General features: G+C 41.4%; 1 long non-coding RNA gene across 1 annotated transcript; it reads left to right on the top strand.

Moving 5' to 3' along the window:
• Nucleotides 1-10,647: 10,647 nt before the first annotated feature.
• LOC118844728 lies at nucleotides 10,648-21,609 on the top strand. Its single transcript, XR_005009977.1, has 3 exons — nucleotides 10,648-10,727; nucleotides 12,954-13,062; nucleotides 21,542-21,609. It is a non-coding gene; the product is annotated as an uncharacterized LOC118844728 (long non-coding RNA).
• The last annotated feature ends 345 nt before the right edge of the window (nucleotides 21,610-21,954 follow it).

The following is a 21,954-nucleotide window of genomic DNA, read 5'->3' as shown; positions in this document are numbered from 1 at the left end:
TGAAGAATCAAATGAAATGTTATACGTAAAGCTCTTTGCAAAACTCAAAAGTGCTGCATCAATATTAGGTATTAACTATAGTTACCATGTATTTGTGGTTTTCTAAGTCAATATGCTGCCAGCGAGGATCTATTTCTAGTTGAGTTTGATTCCCCTGTCGTAGAGGAGGGAGCGCTGGTTCTTCAGTCAGACTTTGAGGCCGTCTACTCTAGTCCCCTCCTTTAAAAGAGAAGGAAACTGAGGCTCAGAGGAGTTAAGTGCCCTGCCCAAGGTTATACATCCAGGACTTGAACCTAAGTCTTCCAACTCCAAATCCAGGACTCTTTTTCTTCTGTTTGGACCTGTGACATTATCAGTGTGTGGAGTTCCCAACGAGGCACTCCCAGTACCAGCGTAGATAGGTACTCAGGACAAACTTCAAGAGACAGTGGAGGACGGAAGGGCCTGGCGTGCTATGATCCATGGGGTCACAAAGAGTCAGACACAACTGAACAATAACAACAAAACCCGCTTTGCAAATATTAATCTTAGAAAGTTGCCGGAGAACTGAGGCAAAATGACTTCCTCAAAATCACATAACCAGTATGTATCAGAAGCAGCATTTGAACCCAGATCTTCCTCCCTTCAAACCCAGCTCTCTATCTACTCCGTCATCCTTCCTCTCTACTCCCTGCTACTTACTACCTGTATAACCGCGGGCAAATCCTTTTTTCTTCTTCAGACTTCAGTTCTGAATTGCACGATCCAAACGCAGCGTTCATTCCAGGTATCTTAAAAACATGAGGCTGTTACCAGAAACAAACAAAAAAAAAAAGTGGGGTGAGAGAATTATTTGCTACCGCAGATACATATCTGGAAGGTCAAAGACAATCACATAAAAATAAGTTATGAGGAGATAGGTGGAATGTCTGGCCTTAGATCAACTATTATAAAGTGTTCAGGGGTGAGTTGTTCTCTTGCGCCCACACGTATATTTTACAGTCTTCCCTGGGGAAAAAAAAAAGAAAGAAAGAAAGACAAGAAAAAAATGGAGTACAGCTGCTATTTACATTTAACTCCCTCCCTAACTATCCCCACTGCCTGCTGACTCAGGCTCCGATGTGAATGCTGGAGTCAGAAGAAAATTTACAGATCCAAAGACATTTCTTCCTCGAAGTTTAATCAAATTGAGGCTTTTAGCAAGAAAGACAAAAAGTAGAAAAGATAATATTAGCACTCTCATAGAAATTTTGGCTTAATAATTCAAAGCATCAGAAAAATTACAGGAATCCCTTCCCAAGCCCCTCCCTCCTTTCTTGGACAATATAATTAGTGATTTTGGCTAAAGATTCTGGCTTTCTTTTTTTTATTTGTTCTTAAAGGAAACTTTTCTAAACGCGTATGTACAAGTCTTGGACTTTACAGACACTATACATGGGTTGGATATGCAGGAGGAACTTGAGGCACCATAATGTTTTTGCTGTGTCTTAGAAACACATTATGATAGGGTGGCAAGGACACTGGTTTGGGGATAAAGACCTGGGTTCAATTCCAACCTCCTGCACTTACTACCTGTGTGACTTTGGGTGAGCCATTCAACTGGGCCTCAGTTTCCTGTACTGTAAAATGAGGGGATTAGATTATGTTCTTTCTCAAGATCCTTCCTAGTTCCAAATTCTATGATGCTATAAATATTCCCTATGTATCTGAAATTATGTTTCATGAGGTCATCAGGGTCATGACCCTTTAGAGGGGTCAAAGGAATACTCTAAGAGTGATGGAGGACTCAGAACTCCAGGGTTTTCTGCCCTGAGCAGTGGTTTTCTTCCCCCCACCCCATTATACATGCTCATGAAGGATTCTCAAAATTCCTCATGTTCTTTGTAACCCTCTAAAGTATCCAGAGGGATGCCTCAAATTAAATGGGCTTGGAGTTTATCTCACATGTCTAACAAGTCACTTTCCCTCTCTGGATCTCAATTTTCTCATCTATACTGGAGTCAGGAGGACCTGAGTTCAAATGTGACCTCAGACACTTGACACACTTACTAGCTGTGTGACCTTGGGCAAGTCACTTAACCCCAGTTGCCCTGCTTTCCCCCCTCAAAAAAAAATTCTCATCTATAAAGTGGGATGCATGGACTTAATGATTTCTAAGATCCTTTCTGGCTCAAGGAGTACATCAATCCCAACATTAAATAGTTGGCAAGATGAGAGCTGGAAGGGGCCTTAGAGGCCCTAAAGCCCAATAACCATATTTACATATGAAACTGAGGGCCATGGAGCAAAGTGACTAGAATGAATTCCATCCTGACCTCTGCTTCTTAGAATCCTAATTCCCTTCAAGACTCAGTTTAATCACAGCCTTCTAGATGAAACCCTTTCCTGATTCCCCCTAGCTGCTACCATTCTCCCCACCCCCTATTATCTGGCCATGGGTACCAATAACCTAGTTGTTATCTCCTTGGCTAGATTGCAAATTCCTCAAAGTCAGGGGCAATATTACTTTTATCTTTGTTTCCCCAGTGTCTACCATAGGGCCTTGCATATATTTAAGAAATCCTTGCTGATTGACTGATTGTGCAAGGTCACATAAGTATTAAGTGGAAGAGCTGGGGTTTGAAACCAGGGATTTGATTTCAGAGGCCAGTGCCCTTTCCCACTTTACCAAACTGCCTACTGTTGGCTGTGAAGTCCTTCACTGGGGCAATCCCCCCTACCTAGCATTAAGCACAGGCCTTAATGAGGAGCCCCCTACCTACGTCCAGAGCCCACTCAAAAATCCTTGAATACATTCAAGCCTTTCCACGCCCCACCTCCATCTTGCTATGGGTTTATGAATTAAACTTTTTTTTTAGTTTTAGAAATAATTGCAAACAATTGAATCCAGACACATTTTCCCTAGAATTCAACATAACCTTCATTATGTAACAAGAACCCTGGCCATTCCACTGAGATCCGTGTTCCCTTCCCCTCTTTGGCCTGTTGCCTTTCTGGCTTCTTCTCTCACCCATCTTCCTCCCTCTTCAGCTCCCCAAAGTGTCTCCTCGTTCCAAAAACCACTAGAAAAGACATGATTTGACCTGTGAGAGGTGGCATAACGCGATAGCAGGAGCACTATGCCTGGGATCAGGAGGCTTAGGTTTAAATCCTAGTTTGGACAGTTACTCTCTTTGTGACCTTCCTGAGGGAATTCACTTAGCTCTAGGCCTTTAGTAAATAGGGTTGAGGCTCATGTTTCTTAGAGGATCATGGATTTAGATCTGGAAGAGACCTCAAAGGTCATCCAGCCCTATCCCCTCACTTAAAAAATAAAGACACTGTGGCTCTGAAGGGTTAAGTGTCAGGTGCCCAAGGTCACACAGATAGTAAGCATAGATTCTAAGCAAGATTCCAGCCTCCATTGTCCCGACTCCCAAGTCATTCACTCTATCTGCTTCACCTTGCTGATACTACCTACCTATTTCCCAGAGTGGTTGAAAGGAAAGTGCTTTGCAGACCTCAAATTGTTATGAAAATTGTTGCCAGTTATTTCTTCAGGAGGCATTTAGAAAAACCTAAGTGCCCTATCCCAGCAAATATCAAAGACAGCACTGCTAGATTCATCCTTAAAAGCCAGCGACCTGTAAACCTAAGGGATAAGTCCACTGGCACCTTAGGAAATGGCTTTCGGGAATGTTCTTTGATCAAAAGAGCAGAGAGAAAGCCCAGGAGGTAGTGATGAATGCTCCCCAGGCTCCACCCTGTCTTCGAGGACCATCACATCCTTTCCAGCCAGTGACTAGGAAGGAAACATGCCCCCTACCTATTTCCTGAGCCCACTCAAATACCCTTGAATGCATTCCTCTCTATCTTGTTCTGGGTTTATGGATGAAACAGTTTTTTTTTAATTTTAGAAATAATTGCAAACAATGGAAAACCACGTACTGGCTCCTCAGCTCACAGCTAATGATCTAACGGAGCAATATTTTTAGGCCCTATTCAAGTTATGAACCCCAGTTGCAGATGAAATATTAATTAAAGGTTAGACTTCAAGCCTTCGGAAAATGATTATTCAAGATAGCAATTATATTTTCCCTCTTTTGGGGGAATAAAACTGTACCTTGCTGCGCAGTAGAAATTACCATTTCTGTACACTGCTTGTCACAGAGACACTATCAAAGCTGGAAAGGGGGCCAAAGCCCCAGGAGATAGCCACGAACACATTTTTGTGCCTGCACAAAGACCAAGTTAGTGGGGAGGGGGAGAGGGAGCTCTACTGCTGATCATTAGCAGTCCATCTAATTATAAACCATGCTATGAATCAGGATTGGGAGGTGGGGAATGGGGGGAAGAAGGAAGAACCCTTCAAAATGTTTTTGTTTGGGTTTTGACAAATCCCAGGGTATAATGTAGTAGAAAGAACACTGGATTTGGAGTCAAATGAGGTTAGTTTCAATCCCAGCTCTGTTACTAATGTTGAACAAGTAATTTCCCCTTTCTGAGTCTCACTTTCCTCATCTGTAAAATCAGGGGGTTGAACCAGATGATTACTTCTAGTTCAAAATCCTGTGACACTTCTTGACCCATTCCCCCAGCATGGACTTAAAGCAAATGGGTAGATTTCCTGAGATTTTTTCCTGGGAAGTCTTAGTTACACACCATTGTTCTGAAAAGGATCTGCGGGTTTCAGTGGACTCTAAGCTCAAAGAGTCAGAAGCAAGATGTGGTAGCAAAAGAAGCTGCTACAATCTTGGACCCATGTTAAGAGGAACAGAGTTTCTAGGAACGGCTAAGTGATAATCATACTAGGCAGCTAGATGGTGCCATGGACAGGGCCCTGGGTTTGAAATCAGAAGGATACATCTTCCTGAATTCAAATCTGGCCTCAGACATGTACTAGCTGTGTGACCCTGGGCAAGTCGCCTAACATTGTTTGCCTCATCTTCCTCAACTATAAAATGAACTAGAGAAGGAAATGGCAAGAAAAGCTCAAACGGGGTCACAAAGAGTCACACATGACTGAAACAACTAAATAGTCATACTGTGTTCCTCCCTCATATGGAGCACCATGGTTTAAGAAGGGCATTGATAAGCCAGAGAAGGGCAGCCAGGATGGTTGAGAATCATAAGACAGCCTATGAGGCTCAGTAAAGGAACCAAGCATGTTTGGCCTAGAGAAAAGAAGACTTGAGATGGGAAGGGAAGGGAGCAAAGGATGGGGCAGATAGGTGGATTAGTTCTCTCAAGCATTTGTAGGGCTAGAATGTGATACAAGGATTAATTCACCTTTTTTCTGTTTAGCCCTAGAGGGCAAAACCAGGAGGAATGGATAGAAGTTACAAAGAGGTAAATTCAGTCCTGAAGGCAGAAAGGCTATCCCAAACCATAACAGGCTACCTTGAGAGGTACTTGGTTCCCTCTCCTTGAAGGACTTCAGACAGAGGCTGTCTGCCCATTAGTCTGGTATGCTATAGCAGGGATTCCTTCATAGGCATGGGTGGCACTGGATGGCCACTGAGGTTCCTTCCAACTCTCAAATTTAGTGATTCTGTCATTCCCAATGCTCATACTAGCTTAAAATTCTATAGCACTTTACAGCTTAGAAACATTAAAGAAGAGTATGTGGGAGCCAGCTTGAACTAGAGCAAAAGAACCAGTCAAAATTTCAATGAGAGCATTCAGACCTCAGAAATCAGGGCTTAATTTATCGTTTTGTTGATTGTCTAGACCTAAGAAAGAGAAGAAGAAAATGTTAATAAGGCAGATTAAACTTTAAAGTGTGGCATTATTACATTTATTCAGAGAGACATTTCTTAAACTTTTTATTTACTATATTTTTCATTTATGGAATAAAATAAGCATTTCCATAACATAGTACAATTTTTAAAAAGATGATTGCACATGAAATTGAAAATTATTATGTACAACTTGCTATTCCTCTTAAATATATAATAGTTATCATGTAAATTATTTTTTTCTTTTTTTTCCTTCCCCCCCTGCTCCCGCTCCCTGGCCCTTGAAATGGCCACCATTAGACACAAATATACACATACACACACACACACACACACACACACACACACACATATATATGTATATATATACACATATATATGTAAACTCATTCTATATATACTTCTGTTTTTCAGTTCTTTCTCTGGATGCAATTATTAAACATTTACCAGCACACCACTGACTTCAAACATTGTGCTTATCTTCATTTACATGTGAAGAAACTGAAGCCCAGAACACTGGAGTGACTTGCTTACTGACACACAGGACTCAGGATCATGGATTTTAGAGATAGAAATAACACAAAGATCACCTAGTCCAACTTCTCATATTTACAGCTGTGGAAACTGAGGCAGAGAGCGAGGAAATGTTATGTGCCCAGGCTCACACAGCTGGTAAGTAACAGAATCAGAATGAGAATCCAGGTGCCCTTACTCTCAGTGCAGGGCTCTTTCTGTTTCACCATTCTGCTGAACCCCAGGTCTTTCGATCTAGGTCCAATGATGCTGCTTTTACTTTGTGATGCCTCTGAATCTTGGTGTCATGAAAAGCACTGAATGTGGAGCCTGGGGACCTGGGTTCAGACATCAGGTCTCAACCTAATACTTGTGTGACTTTAGGTATCTGCCTCAGTTTCCTATATAAAGAGTATATGTTCTCCTCAGGCACTACCTCCCCACCTTCAGAGCATAGTAGGTGATGATGCTGCTCCTAGGAGGAACACTGGTTAGAAGCAAGCATTTTTTGGTGAGAGGATGTGCACAAACTCTTATTAGAGAACAGAATACAAGAATTGAGTGGAAAGGGGGAAGGAAGAAAGGAAGAAAATAGATACAGAACCACCAAGCTGCTCCCAAACTGTGTTACTAACGGGAGGTTTTGTCCTCTTCCCTTCTGGGAAGCAATGGAGGCAAATATCCTTCTTCCAGTAGTTGTGCTTCCCTTCCTGAGAAGCCATGGCTATAAGGCTTCAATGCTTCACAAATCTAATGCTGCGATGCCATGAATGTCTTTCAGTGAATGCCTGAGGCTTCTGGGTTTAATCCCTGGGAATGTTACTTATACTTCTTTACTCTCCCTTAGGGAACTGTGGCATGCTGAGATAGCATAACAGGGAGGAGAGAGAGAGTAGACCTGCCAATAAATTGTTGCTGGTATTGTTAAACTATCTCACAGTAAGGCTTTTCATTAAGATGGTAGCATAAAAAGTCAGAGAGAAGTCCACATGACCCTTAGAAAATATCTGGAAACAACCTCACAAAGACCAATGACAAAGAAAACAAAAAAGAAGCAGGATTAAACTCCTCCAACCAGTTTACAAAAAGATAGCCAGAAGCCAACAGAGGCAAGTAGAGTGATCTCACCAGAGAAGCCAGCATGAATACAGGAAAACACAGAAATTGACAGGGGGTGGTAAAGGGTTATGCCAAGGAAGTCAGGGTGAGCTCAGGTAAACAAGCCAGGAGTCAGTGGACCCAGGGACAGAAGCTATACCAGAGAAGCCAGTGCAAGCAATGGAACATGGGCCTGAATCCAACCAGCAAGCATTCAGAGCAGGTAGGTTATAAGTCACTGCTAAGCTTCAGTAATCAGGATCTTGACCCTGGTCTGTTAGAGCAGAGGTGGGGATGAAGAGATCCCTGCAGATAACTAGAGGGCCTAGCCCAGCACTCCTTGTATCACTAGAAGTCACTGTAAAAGATAGGGCCAACTCAGATCTTTGGCAACTGTGCTAGGAGGGCTGGACAGAGAGGCTAGAGACCAACATGATCTCCAATATCCGGGTGGAGTCTATCAATCAATCAACATCTATTAAGGGTCTACTATGTGCAGGGCACTGTGCTAAGTGCTGGGGATACAAAAAGAGGTAAAAGACAGTCCCTGCCTACAAGGAGCTTATAATCTAATGGAGGAGACAGCATGCAAATAAATATATACAATGCTGTGTAGAAGACAAACAGGAAATAATGAACAGACAGAAGTCACTGGAATTAAGAGGGGTCAGGGAAGGTTTCCTGTACAGGTGAAATTTTAGTTGGAGCTTAAAAGAAGCCAGGGAGGCCACTAGTCCAGGCAGAGGAGAGAAAGCATTCCAACCATGGGGGATAGTCAGAGAAAATGGATCACAGTAGGGGACAGAACCAAATCTGAATGGGGGATCTGCAAAAGGAAGAAGACAGAGGCTAGCCCAGGCTAGAATGCACAGTGAACCACCAGGAGACTAAGGAAGAAACCAGTTTGAGGCAATGAGTGGGGCCTATATCTGAATGGCCAGTATCAGTGACATCCAAGCTACAAAGGGGCCAGAACAAAACCAGGACTATTCAGCCCATCCAAAAGGGCTAGAAAGGTCTGGCCCAGACACAAAAGTACAAATCAAGAACTGGGGCTAAAAATATGTCACAGGAAGAAAATACCAAATATAATGAACAATACTATGAGTTAAGAGAAACACAAGAGGAAAACTCAGAACAAGAGAGTAACCTCACAACAATTTTAAGCAAAGGCTCAGAGAAAAATATAGCTTGACCACAAAGACTGCAAGAGTTGTAAGGAATGAAACAAAAGATAAAAGATGAAATTAGAAATGCAATGAGAGTTAAGTAGCTTTAAAAAGAAGGTAGAAAACCTTCCCCCAGTACTGGAGTCCTTGAAAAACAGAACTAAGTAATCAGAATCTAGTAATTCTGTGAGATAACAAAGATATTAGAACAAAGTCAATAGAGTAAAAAAAGAAGAAAATATAAAACTTTTATTATCAAAAACATCTCTCCTAAAATAGATTAAAGAGAATTACTTTAAGAATCATCAGGTTCCCTGAAAACTATAAGTACATAAAACACGTGAACGTCATATTTCAGGAAATCATAAAAGAAAACTGTCTAGATCTACTAGAACCAGAGGCAACCAAGTGGCACAGTGGATAAAGTACCAGGCCTGGAGTCAGGAAGACTCATGTTCCTGAGTTAAAATCCTCAGACATTTATTAGATGTATGACTCTAGGCAAGTCACTTAACCCTGTTAGCCTCAGTTTCCTCATCTGTAAAATGAGTTGAAGAAGCCTATGGCAAACCAAGGCAGTATCTTTGCCAAGAAAACCCCAAATGCGGTCACAAAGAGTCAGACATGACTGAAATGACTCAGTAAGAACTAGAACCAGAGAGTAAAGTAAAAAATAGAAAGACTCCATGGTTTATTTCCTGGAAAAAAAAATGCCAAGCTAAAAACACCTAGGAGTAGTATGGTCAAAGTTCAGAGCTTCTAAGTCAAAGTAAAAACATCTTACTCCCCTCCCTACATACTCTTTGACCCAGTAACACTGGTCTTCTGGCTATTCTATAAACAAGACACCCATCTCTTGGCTTTGGGAATTCACCCCAATTGTCCCCCACCCCGGGAATGCATTCTCTCCTCATTTCTGCCCACAGGCCTCCCTGGCTTCCTTTAAGTCCTAACTAAAATCCCATCTTCTCTAAAAAGTCTTTCCCAATACCTCTTAATTTCAGAACCTTCTCTCTCTTGTTTACTTCCCGCTTACCCTTTATACAGCTTATTGTACATATTTGTTGTCTCTCTACTAGACTGTCAGCTTTTTGAGGGCAGGGACTGTCTTTTGCCTCTTTTTTGTGTGTCCCAGCTCTGAGCATAGTGCTTGGCACATGATAGGCAATTAATAAATATTGATTGATTATTCACTTATGGTGTCACACTGGCAAATCACAGGACCCAAGCTATACTACTTAGAAGGTTGTACTTTGTAAAAGGGGTAATGAGATTACTTGTAACTTAGTTCTTATCTCTTACTGTATATCTTACATCCTTTTTTAAGTAATATACAACTTTGTATTACTATGATGTTACAGAATTAATTGTAACTGACTGAAGAAGTTGTAGAATCTGGTAACTAAAGACAAAACCTACTTCAAATGATTTCCTACAGTTTTAAATGGATCATTGCATTGAAAGGTCATTCAGGGGTCATTGGGAAATTGGACTAAAGGGGGAAATCCTAGATAGATCAAAAGAAGAGGGGATCCAGGCATGTCAGGCAGAGGTTAATGAGGAGATCAGTGGGCTTTCCCTACAGGTGAAGAAATTAAGGCCCCAAGAAAGGAAGCAACTTGTCCAATATCATATATGGCTAGTTGGTTGCAAGACCAGGAGTAGAAACCATGTCTCCTTACTCTCCTTGGCGTTGTGTTTGTTACAGGTCTTTGTACATATTTTGTCCCATGATGGGAAGTAGGAGGAAAGAAGACCATGATGGCAGCCAGGAAAGCTAGGATCTACATTTCCTGGCTCTAGCACTTTCTAGCTGTATGGCTACAGACAGATCAGTGAACTTTTCTAAGCTTTAATTTCCTCCGTTGCAAAATGAAGATAATAATTCTCAAACTCTCTGCCTCACAGGGGTGTTGTGAAGAAAGCCCTTATCGAATGGTAAAGGGCTTTATGAATTTTTACTATTACTGATGGGCAGGAAGATTTTCTTCCCAAGAGCAACCCTCTTTGCCCTGCTTCGTGGACAGGCTTGGCTCTGTTTCTCTGTTTTTCTGCACCGTTTCCTTCTCACCTGTCCAAAATCTCCACTTCTCTGTGACAGTTAGTCCCATGACCAGCCAGCTCCACCCACAGATGAGTAAGCAGTGTGTTCAGTGTGATTTTAGAAGCAGGGAAAGGCTCCCTGCCCAGAGACATCTCCTCCACCAGCTTCTTGGAACTCCTAACATTAATCACCCACCTTTGGGTTAAGGTATGAAAGGCCTTGTTAATATTTCATTTCAATAAATATTTATTAATCACTTTCTTTGTGTCAGGCACTGGACATGCTTCAGTACTGACACAGACCCATGGGCTCATGAAAGTAGGCACGCCTACCCACAAGGCAATGTTATGGAGAGGGCTTGAGCCTGAATTTGACTAAATTTCCTTTAAGATTCCTCCTAATTTTGAGATTCTGTGAAACTTATCTTTTTTAAAATGTATTTTCTCCACCCCCCTACTTTGTATTCTGAACGTCAATCTGTGTGGGAGATAGATATCCTCACCACCATGACCTCCATCTCACTCCCCTTTTCCTTCTCTATATGTTGCAGAAGAAAAAAAAAAAAGAAAAGAAAAAAAGTTGTTTTTGCTTGTGTTTTCTCTGGCATTAATTCTTAGAACAGATTTGGGAAAAGGCATTTTAGAGACTTTTGTACAGAAAGCTAAGCTGCTACAAAATGGAAGTTTCCAGCATATTAAAAACATTGTACGTGGAACCAGCAGACATTAGTTCAAACCTCAGCTCCACTATTTATTACTTGTGTGATCTAGAGCAAGTTCTCTGGACCTCAGCTTCTTTATCTGTAAAATAGGGGTGATGGTTCAGGTCCATTCCAGCTCCAATATCAATGGCCCTATGAGTCTATAATGGAGATTGGCAAAACGAGCTCTGGGATCTGGCTAAGCCACAATCCTTAGCCTATTGAATGTTTTCCTCTGAAGAACTGAAAAAAGGAGTAAGAGGTCGAGCACCCCAAATGCCCAAAGGGAGAGAGGAAGATTGATTTAAAGCAGAGATGTACAAAGAGACAAAGATAGTCAAGCAAAGGAGGGCATAGTCAGCCCTGTTGAGCTTTTTAAAGCCTAAAAGAGGGATCTAGATTATAACTGTTACACATGTGTGTGTATATTTACATGTATGTCAGACTGTGCATGTGTGTATGATATGTACATATATGTATTGTGTGTGTATGTGTAATATATCTATATTACACATACACACACACACATAGGATTGTGCCTTTGATTTATGAAGGTAGTTGGTACAGTAGATAGAGCACAAGTCCTGAAGTCAGGAAGACTGTTGTTCAGTTGTGTTCGACTCTTCATGAATCCATTTGGGGTTTTCTTGGCAAAAATACTGGAGTGATTTCCTTCTCCAGCTCATTTTACAGATAAGGAAACTGAGGCAAACAGAGTTAAGTGACTAGTCCAGGGTCACACAGCTAATAAGTATCTGAGGTCAGTTTTGAACTCAGGATGATGAGTCTTTCTGACTCTAGGCCCTAACCACTGAGCCACCTAGCTGCCCAAACTCAGGAAGACTTGAGTTCAAATCCAGTTTCAGATACTTCCTAGCTGTGTAGCCCTATACATGTCACTTAACCTCTGTTTGCCTCAGTTCCCTCATCTGTACAATGAGGATAATAGCAGCACTTACCTCCCAGGGCTGTCGTGAGGATTAAATGAGACAAGATTTGTAACGCACTTATAAGGCACAGTAGCTAGTTTATAGCAAACTCTATATAAATGTCAGTTATTTAATTAGGTAGAGCTCCCAATAAGGAACTTCTCTACATTGTAGACATAAGTTACACTGATAAGCAATTTCTCTACAAATTTTTCACTTAGAGAATTGCCAAAAAGCACTAGAAGTTAAGTGACTTGCCCAGGGTTGCAGAGTCTGTCTGTGCAAGAGGTAAGACTTGAACCGAGGTCTTCCTGACTCTGAATCTAGCTTTCAATCTGCTGCGTCATCTTGTCTCTCAGTATAAAGTCCACACTATCTAGGCCTAACAAATATGATCTCATGGGAGCAACTCAGCCACATCATGAGGAAGGTCCAACAGTATTATTTGTCCTCAGTAAACAGATGAGGAAACTGAGGCTCAGAGAGGTATTTGCTCACGGTCACAGAGCTAGTAAAGTCAGAAACAGGATTTGAGCCTGCCTTTAATAGAGTCTGATATTTTATGTAGCATTTTACATTATCTCACTTGACCTTTACAATAACCTTGTAAAGTAGGTACTTTGGAGGAAATTGAACATCGGAGAAATTATAGAATCATGTATTTATAGTTGGCAGGGACCTCAAAGTCCGTATAATCCAACTCCATCATTTTACAAGTGAAGAAACTAAATTTTCAGGATATTAAATGACTTTCCAGGATAGTCAGCCTTCATTCCCCTCCTGACTGTGCTTCTGATTTTCTAGACTCAAACACCATGCCTCATCTGTAGTCCCACCCTGGAACATGCATCATTTCCTGTATCTTTCTCACCCTGGACCAGCCCTCTGCTATGCTAACCCCCTTCTCCTGTTGGTGAGTTCCAACTAGTTCCAACAATTCTGTGGTCCTTGCCAGGCAATTTTCATTCCCCTTCTAGTTATGCTTCTGACTTTCTGGACTTCAGTGCTATGCCCTGATGCCAAATACTTCCATGATCTATTCCTGCTCCCTACATTCTAGCTCCCATTAGACTAGAAGTTCCTTGAAGTAAAGAAGGGACTTTCTTTTTGCTTATATTTGTATCCCCATCATTTAGCACAGTGCCCAATATATAATAAGTGCTTAATAAATGTTTACCTTGTCACTTGTTGCCTTGACAAAGGTCACACTGGTAGTAAGTATTCAAGGCAAGATTTGAACACAGGACCTCCCACTCCAAAGCCAGTGCTTGGAAATAATCATCAGAGAGAAGGCACTAGAATTAAGAGAGATCGGGAAAGGCTTCCTGTAGAGGGTGGAATTTAAGCTGGGATTTGAAGGAAGCCAGGAGACAGATGAGGAAGGAGAGAATTCCAGGCACAGGGGTCAGCCAGAGGAAATGTCCAGAGTCAGGAAATATAGTGTCTTATTGGAGGAACAAGGAAGGAAGCCAACATCACTGAATCATGGGTAAGAAGACTGGGAAGGTAGAATAGGGGACATGTGAATGATTCTGATTGCCAGAGGGATTTTATGTTTGATCCTGAAGGTAATAGGGAGCCATTGGAGTTTACTGAGTAGACAGTGACATAGTCAGGTTTGCACTTTAGGAAAATCACTGCAGAAGCTGAGTAAAGGATGGATTGGAGTGAGGAAAGACTTATGGCAGGATTACCAACCAGCAGGCTATTGGTAGGGAAGGGAACTTGCAATTACATAGCGTCTCCTACTTGCCAGGCACTGTACCAAGTGCTTTATCAATATTATCTCATTTAATCCTATAGCAATAGTCTGGGTGTGGGGAGGTTTGGACCTGTACTAGGGGAGGGGCAGTACCAGGGGAAAGAAGGGGGAAAATTCAAGAGATATTACAAAGGTGAAATCTACAGGCCTTGGCAACAGATTGGATATGGGGATTGAGAATTAGTGAAGAGTCAAGGGTGATTGATACCTAGGTTAATAGCCTGGGCCTCTGGGAAAACAGTGGTGCCCTCAATACTAACACAGTTAGGTACAAATAAGACACACACACACACACACACACACACACACACACACACACACAAGATGAATTGGAAATACTCTCAGAGGGAAGGCACTAAGACTAAGGTGTTGCATTCAAGAGATATTGCAAATGTAGAAATGGCAAGATTTGACATCTGATTAGCTAGGTATGGTAAGGGAGAGGAATAGTACAAAATAATGACACGGTTACCTCTACAGTCTCTCCTGGCTCCAAATTTATGACCCAATAAAACATTCTCTTCATTTTCAGCTGAAAGTGGGCTCTTCTATCCGAATAGGAACATGGGCCAATTAGAGTGAATCAAATGTTTCTCCCTTTTCTTCCATTAGCTAAACACCATCATCCTATCAAGAAGCCTAACAAATATAAACTGGCTTATTTTTGTTGTTTTTATCCTCTATCAGCTCCTAAGGAAAGCAGATGGGATACCACCATGAAAATTGCAAATTCAAACGCCTAAAGTAAATACCATATTGTTGGTATTGAGTGGGGGGTGGGGGGAGGTGGAGAATGCTAAACAGCCATAGCACGCCCATACAGTGGAAGGAAGGTGCCTCAACCATAGAACCTTAGAGGAGTGGGATGATGCTTGGTGGTACCTCAGGTTCATGGAATCAATGAAAGTTGAGTTGGAAGGAGCTACTCCCATAAGGGAGAAGAATCCAGTCTAAGACGGACCTCACCCAACAAACTACCATCCAGTCTTTGATTAAAGACTTCCAATGAGGAGCAAAGGCACAACTTCCTGAGGCAGCCAGCCCTTCTGCTCACTGAGTCACTCCTGAGGCTGCTAATTGGCACAGTAGATAGAGCACTGGACTAAGAAACAGAAAGACCTGAGTTCAAATCTAGTCTCTAACACTTACTAGCAATGTGACCTCTGAATAATACCCAGAGTCATTGTTAAAATGTAAAAATGAGGTAGCACTTTGCAAACTTTAAAGGGCTACATAAATGTTAGCTATTATTACATTATTGGACAGCTCTCGCTGTCAACCCTAAATCTGGCTCTGCATTATCTCTACCCCTTGTTGTTAATTTGTCCATCTGGGGCCAAGCAGAGCAAGGTTTATCATTTCTTATCATGACTCCGCTAAGTGTTCTTTTCTCTAGACTAAACATTCCCAGTTCCTTCCACCAGACCTCATCAGCCATAATCTCAAGGTTCTTACCATCCCGGGAACCTTCTTCTGCACACCCAACAACTTACCAATGTCTTTCCTAAGTGGAATATCCTTCCAAGAATACCCAGTGGCTCTTTTCTTCCCATCCTTCAGCAATGTTCTCCTCATATGAAGCATATGGCCTTTTACAAATATTACTTCCAATTTTCCTTCCTTTCCTTAGTATATATTGCCTCATCATCCATGTAATGTGCTCTTCCATTAGCGCTCAGCTCTCTGACTGCTTAATTCACGTCTGAGGCTTTGGTATAAATGATGAGAGTACAGAGAGTGACCAAGAGGAAAATAAAGGAGAAAAAGAGCAGAAAGAAAAAAAAACAACAGAAAGTATGGAGAGTTTGTGATTTTTTTTTTGTTTGCTTGAGCTGCTTTTGTTCTCATGGGATTTAGAGCTGGAAGGAACTTTACAATCGATCTAGCCCAGTCCCCTCATTTTATAAAGAAGAAAACTCATGCCTCGATAGGGAAAGTGACTTGTTCTTCATGTAGTGAGTGTAACAGTCTTGGTCTAAGCATGAAAACTTATTTCAGCAAGTCAACAAATATTGATTAAGCTCCCAGCATATGTAATGCACTGTGACTGACGCCAGGGATACAGAGATTAACAATGTCGTAGTTGCTGACTTTGAGTGGTCAGACCCAAAGAACAGGTATTCATGCTTCAACGTTGACTTGGAAGGAGGTCTCCAGTGGTGAGCCCCTTGAACCTGTACTTGGTCTTGGCCTGTTTAGCATTGTTTTCAACGTAGATAAGAAGATAGATGGTATGCTTATCAAGTTTATGTATGACCCGATTCAACTTTACATAGTTTTTCTCTCTTGAATCCCTAGCTCCCTTACCATTTGGCCAGTTACACCCCACCAAGCCTCAGTGTTGGATCACTCCCACCATTTGCCATCTTCTCTCCTATGCATGTGCTGCTGAATGAAGGTGGAGACAATCACACAACCATTCTGACTGGATCCACTACAAATTCACCTCACACAATCTCAATTAGGCCCTTGTTGTCAGTAGACAATCCTAGTGTATTCTCCTTATCCACTTCCTTATCCCACTCTCCACAGCAGCTCTTCCAAACCTTTTCATCCCTTCTCAAACCTCTCATGGTTTCCCCTCTCTTCACACTCTCAGCTGAGAATCTTGCCTTATATTTTAAAGAAAAAATTGAGGCCATTTGCCACGAGCTCCTTCTTTTTCATCTCATATCATTCATATGCCATCTGCCACTATCTCTTCCTTCACCCCTATCTCACATGGTAAGATGGCTTTACTCCTTAGCAAGCCTAGTCCCTCTACCTGCTCAAGCAATCCCAATCTATCCCAGATTGCCCTCTATCACTTATTTTCAATCTCTCCCAGTCTGCTGGATCATTCCCTACTACCTACAAATATGCTCATGAAAAAAACCTTCTCTTGATCCTTCCATCCCCGTTAATGTCCTACATTTCTTCTGCCCTTTGTGGTTCAACTCCTTGGAAAGACCATCTATAACGGGTGCCTCCACTTCATCTCTTCTCACTCTCCTCTTAACCTTTTATAGACCAGCTTCCAACCTTATCATTCTACCAAAACTGCTCTCTTCAAAATCACCTGTGATCTCTTAGTTGTCACATCCAATGATCTTTTCCTCAGTCCTCATTCTCTTTGACCTCTCTGCAGCTTTTGACACTGTTAATCACCTTCTCCTTCATGATACTCTCTTTTCTCTATATTTTTGGGAGACCACTCTCTATTGTTCCTCTTCCTATGTATCAAACCACTCCTCAGTCTCCTTGCTGGATCCTCCTCCAGATCCTCTAACCACAGGTGTCCTTCAGGTTAACTGTTCTGGACCCTCTTCTCTTCTCCCTCTATACTATGTTGATCTCATCAGTTCCTGTGAATTTAATTACTATCTCTATGTTAGTGGTTCTCAAATCTACCTATCCTGCCCTAATGTCTCTGTTGACCTCCAATCTTGCATATCTAACTACCCTTCAGAACTGGATTTTCAGTAGATATCTTAAACTAAACATGTTCAAAACTGATTTGTTATCTTTCCTCCAAAACCCTCCCCATCTCCTGCCTTCTCTATTACTGTAGAGGGCCACGCCATCCTCCTAGTCTCTCAAGCTTGCAACCTTGGACCCTTCACTAGCTCTCACCTCCTATACCCAATCTGTTGGCAAGGCTTTTCAATTTCACTGTGACATTTCTCCACTTCACTCCCCTTTCTCCTCTGACACTGCCACCAACTAGTGATACCCATTATCACCTCGCTCCTGGACGATCACAAAAGCCTAATGATGGGTCTGCTTGCCTCAGGTCTTTCTCCACTCTTAATCTACACTCTATTCAGCCACAAATGGGATTTTCTTAAAGCAAAGGTCTGACCATGTCACCCCTCATTGGAGAAACTCCAGTGGCTCCTTTTCACCTTCAGGATCAAATATAAAATACTCTATTTGGCATGCAAAGCCCTTCATAATCTAGTCCCCTCCCACCTTTCCAGTCTTCTTATACCTTTCTCCCTGCTTTATACTCTGATCTGGTGACATCAGCCTTCTGATTGTTCCATACACAAGACCTTCTATCTCTCAGCTCTAGGCATTTTCTCTGGCTGTCTCCCATGCCTAGAATCTCCTCCTCTTCAACTCCACCTACTGATTTACCTGGCTTCCTTTAAATCTCAACTAAAATCCCAACTTCTACACAAAGCCTTTCCCAACTCTATTAATATTTGTGCTCTCTCTCTGTTATGTCCTATTTATCCCATATATAGCTTGTTGCCCAGATTTGCTTACTTGTCTTGTCCATTAGATTGTGAACTCCTTGAAGACAGAAACTGACTTTTGCCTCTTTCTAGTTCCCCAGAGCCTAGCACAGTGCCTGACATATATGAGGAATTAATAAATGGTTATTGATTGATTGAGATGACCCAAATTCATCAGGATTAGCTAATGTTAGGTGACAGTATCCAGATTTTGAAAGATCTCATGTTTAGAGAATAAGCAAAATGTAGTAAGATAAAATTGATCAGAAATAAAGTTTTGCATATGACCCCCCAAAATAAATTTGTAGCTAGCATTTATAGAGTGCTTTAAAGTTCAAACCACTTTGCAAATGATGTCTCATTTTATCCTCATAACAATCTTGGGAGTTAAGTATTCTTATTATCCCAAAGTGACTTGCCCAGGATCATAAGCACAATATGTCTGAAGCATGCCTAAAGAACCATTCATCTGAAAGAGATTTGGAGGTTGTAGTGGAATACAAGTTAAAGATATGTAAAGGTGGAGTGGTTGACTTATTCAACAACATTCTACTTAAAGTAAATAAGATGCCTAATCAATCAACTCAATCACAGACTTTAAACGAAGCACTAAAAAGCTTTTGAACTAGAATGACTAGTAAAAGTATATGTTTAGATGGGCTGAAGAAATTTGGTCACACCTCAGGGATTTCCTGTAAATTATCAAGGGAGTTGAAAAGGGATTGACTTCAAGAAATCGGAGCAAGCATCATGTTATACAGGGTGTCCCTAAAGTCTGGACACATAGGCAAAAATGCATATTTTGAAATATTTGGAATATTAACAGACCTTAGCCCCCTTGACTTCTTTTTCTGGGGTGTGCTAAAGTAGAAGGTGTACTAAATGAAAATCACAGATGCAACTTACTTCATTGAACGCATAAAGAGTGAATTGCCAAAATTGATGGCAATGTAGAGTTATTCCACTGAGTTCACATGAATCTTGCAAAGCACAGCAACCTTTGCATCACAAATGATGGAAATCATACTGAAGATGTTATTTGTTAATATTCCAGTTAAATAAAATGCTGTTGAAAATTCATTCATTTCTTGAAAATATGCATTTTTGCCTATGTGTCCAGACTTTAGGAACACCCTGTAGTTGAACCCTTCCCAGGAGAGGAGGGAAGCCCTAGCTTTAGCCTTGGGAAAGTTTCTTCTCCTTCCCCCCAGGGGACGTTGAAGACTTCAAAGGGTCTAGAGGATGTTGGACCTTCTATCTTCCCACCAATGTCCTAGTTGCAGACTGGATCAGTAGACAGCAGTGTCTGCATCAGGAGCCAAGGACAGATGGACATGAATTCATCATGTTTAAAGAGAACTTCTTCAGTACCTCACAAACAAGAGAAAGGGAGTTTCTGCACCCAGGAACGATGAGTTACCTCTTCACCACATGTATTTTCTAGGCTTGAGCCCTCTTTCTCCCGGACTCTGTATGTGCTTGTAGGATAATATGCCAAAGACACTTGGCAGAATGTTTTATACCAACTATTACTATTGTAGCACATTAGTAAACACCCCCTTTCTAATAGCTTCTTATGGCTGGCTGAATACAATGATTCTCAACTGATAATCTTGGGGGGAAGCCCACCAGTAGGGGCTCGGGCCAGTGTCACTAAAGAAAGTCACCCCGCTGCCCTTCAAGAGGTATCTGTAGAACTTTGAGGGGGAGATATAGCTATCTTACATCTGGGTACCTGACTCATCAACAAGAACAGGAGTCGAAATTAAGCTTCTTAGCATTCATAGGCTATGTATGTGTTGAATATGACATAGCAAGAGAACATAAGTTCTTTGAGGACATGAATTATTTAATTTATGTCTTTGTATGGTCGATGCCTAACACTGTGCTTAATAATTACTTAGGTTATACCAGGCCTGAAATCAGGAAGAACTGAGTTCAAATGTAGCCCCAGATACTTACTAGCTGTGTGACCCTGGGTAAGTCACTTAACCCTGGTTGCCTCAGTTTCCTTATCTGCAAAATGAGCTGGTGAAGGAAATGGTGAACCACCCTAGTATCTTTTCCAAGAAAACCTCAAATGGGGTCACGAAGAGTCAGACACGACTGAAATGACTGAACAACAACAACAATAAATATTTGTCAAATTGACGAAAACCTAATATGACCTTGGGTGGCTTGGATAGGGAGCAATATCTGCTTTATATAAGCCAGGATGGTTTTTCTATGAGAGCATAGCCCTGGAATTTGGTTAGGAGGACTAGAGCTTGAATCATTCACTTCACTTCCTTGTCATATGAGGCATAAAGAGTCTAACCTATGGGAAATTACTGCTCCTAAAGTCTCATGGAATTCACAATGCCCTGGACACTATCTTTCAGATCAAGACTTGCTGAACAAGAGATGCAAGAGGTGAGGGGTCTATTTTTAGCCCTTTTCATCCTTCATAACTAAATTTGTTTTTATTGCGTTTTACAATCCACAAGCGTTTTATCAAGTTCCAGCCCTAAATATGAATCATTAGACTTGGCTGAGTAAGGCCTGTCCCAGAACAGCTAAAATGAGAGGGGAAAAGGGGGTTGATAATCACACTGTACTCTGTCCCAGTCAGACCACATTTGGATTATTATATGAAGTTCTGGATGCCACATTTTAGGGAGGACATTAATAAGGCAGAAACAGCCGGAAAAAAAATAAATGTATGACATATCTGACCCATTAACTTTTTCTCCATCATTTTCTTAAGTGTAGACAATCAATAAATAAAACAATTTATCATTATATAATTATTATATATTATTTTTATGTATAAATAAAACAATTTATTCTAAAATAATAAAACAAATTCTGACTTCCAACATTTGACCATCTCTGAGATGTAAATGCTCACATCGGATATTTAACAATTGGCTCTCACAAGCTAAGACAAGCCAGCACCAGCACACCACTGGAACTAGAGATGTTTAGTCTGAAGAAGGTAAGACTATGGAGGGGAGGGAGAAAACAGAAATTTTCCAAGGTCCTACAGGATTGGGCTGGGAATCACAGGTAGATAACGCAGAGAAACAAATTTAGGTTTGATATCGGAGGGGAAAATCTCTAACAACTAGGGCTGTCCAAAAGCAGGAACGGGCTACTTCTGATGGAAGCAGATTTCCTCCCTCACTGGGGATCTTCAGAAAAATAACTGGATGACTTTGGGGGGGGGGAGGGGGCAGGTGGGAACATAATAGAAAGAATCTCTGTTCAGGTATAAGTTGAACCAGATAGCCTCTGAGGTTCCTTCTAACTGTCAGATTCAGCAATTCCAAGAAATGTTTGCTGAATTGAGTTGAATCACCAAACTGGCAGTAGGATGATGATTTTTCTTTTTTCTTTTCTTTTCATTTCTTTTCTTGTTTTTGCTGCAGAAACTCTCACAGACATAACGAGTCACAGAACTCTAGCTCTAGAGCTGGAAGGGAGCTCAGAAACCATCTAGTACAATCCTTTCCTTCATTTTACAGATGAGGAAGCTGAGGCCCAGAGAAGTTAAATGACTTTCCCAAAGTCCCATAGGTGGTAAGTATCAGAGGCAGGATTCAAACCCAGGTCCTCTGACTACAGAGTCCGTATATTTTCACCTGTACCCAGCTGCCTCTTAAGTCATAGAGAAGCTGCTGCCTGTGTCAGAGAAGAAGGCACCACACTATTGAGACACTACAGTATTAAAGTATTGGAATGTCCAAATTCAGTCAGTTGATAAACCTTTATTAAGCGCCTACCATGTGCCAGGCACTATGCTAAGTACTGGTGAAACAAAAACAAAAAAGATAGTTCCTGC

The sequence above is a fragment of the Trichosurus vulpecula genome, chromosome 3 (genome assembly GCF_011100635.1).
Source record: "Trichosurus vulpecula isolate mTriVul1 chromosome 3, mTriVul1.pri, whole genome shotgun sequence".
Lineage (NCBI taxonomy): Eukaryota > Metazoa > Chordata > Mammalia > Diprotodontia > Phalangeridae > Trichosurus > Trichosurus vulpecula.
This window is presented reverse-complemented; position numbering and strand designations above follow the sequence as displayed.